Source organism: Phyllobates terribilis, unplaced genomic scaffold (genome assembly GCF_046119375.1).
Source record: "Phyllobates terribilis strain yellow unplaced genomic scaffold, ASM4611937v1 Scaffold_4231__1_contigs__length_63372, whole genome shotgun sequence".
NCBI classification, from domain to species: Eukaryota; Metazoa; Chordata; class Amphibia; order Anura; family Dendrobatidae; genus Phyllobates; species Phyllobates terribilis.
Window position 1 is genome coordinate 25,001 of NW_027366983.1, and position 5,000 is coordinate 30,000.

Genomic DNA, 5,000 nt, shown 5'->3' on the forward strand with positions numbered 1-5,000 from the left:
CGCTCTCTCTCCTGCTCCCTGGCCGAGCCGCCTGGGAGGACGAGGGTCGAGGGGGAAGGCAACGGTCGGGCTGGGGCACACCGCACGGTGAGAACCCCCTTCGCCTGCCTCCACACCTCTGTCGTCCTCCCCACTGACGTAGGGGCTCGGGAAAAGACTGGAAATCGCGAAGCTCGGCAGTGGCGCGGAGAGGCCACCCACCGCCGCCGCTGTCGCCACCGCCGCGGAGGCCGCCCTTTCGGACACGAGGGGCAGCGCGAGCCTCCGCTGGCCGGGTACGCATCTGGAAGAAAAGGGCCGCCCTCGGAGAAGATCGCTGTGCTTCCCCGCACAGGGAGCGATTCGGACGACGGGCCCCCACGCCTGGCTGGGTGGGCGCCCCGCCGTTCGCCCGTACGGGTCGTCGGACCACTGCCTTCGCTCGGTTCGGGTCAAACTCCCCACGGCTCGGCCACCTCCGCAGACGGGAGGCGAGGCCGGCATGCGCGCCCAAAGATAGGTGTCGGAAGCCCGGGGGTAGAGGAGGAAGGGGACCGCTCACCTTAAGCCAGCGCGGGCTCCAAAGCCCGGGCCGAGCGAGCGGCGCCACCTCCCCACCCGGGAGCGCTGCGCCAGATCGATCGGAGGAAGAGCAGGGGTGCATGTAGGGACTTGCCCAAGTACGGAGGCTGCAAACCCCTGTCGTCGGGAGATACGTGCCCACGAGTCCTGGAAGCGCGACTCGGGTACAGGCGCCCTTGCGGGGGGGTACTGGATGTGGAACAGCACTGGGGTCGAAGCCACAAAAGCATCCGCCCTCATGGAGCCTCTCCTCGGCCTAAAAATCCAGATTTTAGCCTTGACGGCGCCCCCATGTGGAGAACCAGGGCCCGCGGGGGGGTCTGGCCAGGCTCACTTCAACCCAGGAACACCTCTCTGACTTGGGATAGGCGACCGGCAAAAGTCCCCCCACGCAGCTGCGGAAGCCTGGGTTCAGCCAAGGTGCAGACCTCCAGCCGAACAGGGACTCATAGCCAAAACGCATACCCAGGCCTACGGAGGTGAAAACCAGCTTAAATGAGTCAAAATGTGTCGGGGCTGAGAGGTACCTCTCTCTCATATATTCTGCCGGTGGTGTGCAAAACTGGGTCTTTGCATGGAGTGTCACCCTATACCCACTTTAGGGACGCATGCAAAAAAGTGCCCGATCGCCTGGAACTGTCAGGCGGATTCGGCTCCCTGGAATTTCCTCATTCTGGTTCTTTTTCACTTTTTGTCTCTTTTGCGACATCTAGTGGGCAGGCTGCATTACTGCAACCGGGGACACCTCAAAACGCTTGGAACTGGGGAGCGGGCTCAATTTACAAACGTTTTGCGGGTCCTGGAAGTCAAAATTGTGACTTCTGAAAACGACTAAGTATCAAGGACTCATCGCGCGAATCGCTCTGGAACTGAAATCGGATGCGCGCACTGACATGCTCCCCTCTCTGGAAGTCTGACACAAGTTGAAAAATTTTCTAAGTCCCCAAAAATTTTTTTTTTCAACTTTTTTTCAATTTTCCCCCTGTGGGATATATATTTTACCCACACTTTTGGAGCCCTCCTGGGATGCCCTCTAACATACTAGAACCTCATTTTGTGGAAGTTTTCACAAAATTGTGAAATTTTCCAAAAAGTCAGAAATTTTGCAAAAACGACTAAGTATCAAGGACTCATCGCGCGAATCGCTCTGGAACTGAAATCGGATGCGCGCACTGACATGCTCCCCTCTCTGGAAGTCTGACACATGTGTGAAAATTTTCTAAGTCCCCAAAAATTTTTTTTTTCAACTTTTTTTCAATTTTCCCCCTGTGGGATATATATTTTACCCACACTTTTGGAGCCCTCCTGGGATGCCCTCTAACATACTAGAACCTCATTTTGTGGAAGTTTTCACAAAATTGTGAAATTTTCCAAAAAGTCAGAAATTTTGCAAAAACGACTAAGTATCAAGGACTCATCGCGCGAATCGCTCTGGAACTGAAATCGGATGCGCGCACTGACATGCTCCCCTCTCTGGAAGTCTGACACATGTGTGAAAATTTTCTAAGTCCCCAAAAATTTTTTTTTTCAACTTTTTTTCAATTTTCCCCCTGTGGGATATATATTTTACCCACACTTTTGGAGCCCTCCTGGGATGCCCTCTAACATACTAGAACCTCATTTTGTGGAAGTTTTCACAAAATTGTGAAATTTTCAAAAAGTCAGAAATTTTGCCAAAAACGACTAAGTATCAAGGACTCATCGCGCGAATCGCTCTGGAACTGAAATCGGATGCGCGCACTGACACGCTCCCCTGTCTGGAAGTCTGACAAAAGTTGAAAAATTTTCTAAGTCCCCAAAAATTTTTTTTTTCAACTTTTTTTCAATTTTCCCCCTGTGGGATATATATTTTACCCACACTTTTGGAGCCCTCCTGGGATGCCCTCTAACATACTAGAACCTCATTTTGTGGAAGTTTTCACAAAATTGTGAAATTTTCCAAAAAGTCAGAAATTTTGCAAAAACGACTAAGTATCAAGGACTCATCGCGCGAATCGCTCTGGAACTGAAATCGGATGCGCGCACTGACATGCTCCCCTCTCTGGAAGTCTGACACATGTGTGAAAATTTTCTAAGTCCCCAAAAATTTTTTTTTTCAACTTTTTTTCAATTTTCCCCCTGTGGGATATATATTTTACCCACACTTTTGGAGCCCTCCTGGGATGCCCTCTAACATACTAGAACCTCATTTTGTGGAAGTTTTCACAAAATTGTGAAATTTTCAAAAAGTCAGAAATTTTGCCAAAAACGACTAAGTATCAAGGACTCATCGCGCGAATCGCTCTGGAACTGAAATCGGATGCGCGCACTGACACGCTCCCCTGTCTGGAAGTCTGACAAAAGTTGAAAAATTTTCTAAGTCCCCAAAAATTTTTTTTTTCAACTTTTTTTCAATTTTCCCCCTGTGGGATATATATTTTACCCACACTTTTGGAGCCCTCCTGGGATGCCCTCTAACATACTAGAACCTCATTTTGTGGAAGTTTTCACAAAATTGTGAAATTTTCCAAAAAGTCAGAAATTTTGCAAAAACGACTAAGTATCAAGGACTCATCGCGCGAATCGCTCTGGAACTGAAATCGGATGCGCGCACTGACATGCTCCCCTGTCTGGAAGTCTGACAAAAGTTGAAAAATTTTCTAAGTCCCCAAAAATTTTTTTTTTCAACTTTTTTTCAATTTTCCCCCTGTGGGATATATATTTTACCCACACTTTTGGAGCCCTCCTGGGATGCCCTCTAACATACTAGAACCTCATTTTGTGGAAGTTTTCACAAAATTGTGAAATTTTCCAAAAAGTCAGAAATTTTGCAAAAACGACTAAGTATCAAGGACTCATCGCGCGAATCGCTCTGGAACTGAAATCGGATGCGCGCACTGACACGCTCCCCTGTCTGGAAGTCTGACAAAAGTTGAAAAATTTTCTAAGTCCCCAAAAATTTTTTTTTTCAACTTTTTTTCAATTTTCCCCCTGTGGGATATATATTTTACCCACACTTTTGGAGCCCTCCTGGGATGCCCTCTAACATACTAGAACCTCATTTTGTGGAAGTTTTCACAAAATTGTGAAATTTTCCAAAAAGTCAGAAATTTTGCAAAAACGACTAAGTATCAAGGACTCATCGCGCGAATCGCTCTGGAACTGAAATCGGATGCGCGCACTGACATGCTCCCCTCTCTGGAAGTCTGACACATGTGTGAAAATTTTCTAAGTCCCCAAAAATTTTTTTTTTCAACTTTTTTTCAATTTTCCCCCTGTGGGATATATATTTTACCCACACTTTTGGAGCCCTCCTGGGATGCCCTCTAACATACTAGAACCTCATTTTGTGGAAGTTTTCACAAAATTGTGAAATTTTCCAAAAAGTCAGAAATTTTGCAAAAACGACTAAGTATCAAGGACTCATCGCGCGAATCGCTCTGGAACTGAAATCGGATGCGCGCACTGACACGCTCCCCTGTCTGGAAGTCTGACAAAAGTTGAAAAATTTTCTAAGTCCCCAAAAATTTTTTTTTTCAACTTTTTTTCAATTTTCCCCCTGTGGGATATATATTTTACCCACACTTTTGGAGCCCTCCTGGGATGCCCTCTAACATACTAGAACCTCATTTTGTGGAAGTTTTCACAAAATTGTGAAATTTTCCAAAAAGTCAGAAATTTTGCAAAAACGACTAAGTATCAAGGACTCATCGCGCGAATCGCTCTGGAACTGAAATCGGATGCGCGCACTGACATGCTCCCCTCTCTGGAAGTCTGACACATGTGTGAAAATTTTCTAAGTCCCCAAAAATTTTTTTTTTCAACTTTTTTTCAATTTTCCCCCTGTGGGATATATATTTTACCCACACTTTTGGAGCCCTCCTGGGATGCCCTCTAACATACTAGAACCTCATTTTGTGGAAGTTTTCACAAAATTGTGAAATTTTCAAAAAGTCAGAAATTTTGCCAAAAACGACTAAGTATCAAGGACTCATCGCGCGAATCGCTCTGGAACTGAAATCGGATGCGCGCACTGACACGCTCCCCTGTCTGGAAGTCTGACAAAAGTTGAAAAATTTTCTAAGTCCCCAAAAATTTTTTTTTTCAACTTTTTTTCAATTTTCCCCCTGTGGGATATATATTTTACCCACACTTTTGGAGCCCTCCTGGGATGCCCTCTAACATACTAGAACCTCATTTTGTGGAAGTTTTCACAAAATTGTGAAATTTTCCAAAAAGTCAGAAATTTTGCAAAAACGACTAAGTATCAAGGACTCATCGCGCGAATCGCTCTGGAACTGAAATCGGATGCGCGCACTGACATGCTCCCCTCTCTGGAAGTCTGACACATGTGTGAAAATTTTCTAAGTCCCCAAAAATTTTTTTTTTCAACTTTTTTTCAATTTTCCCCCTGTGGGATATATATTTTACCCACACTTTTGGAGCCCTCCTGGGATGCC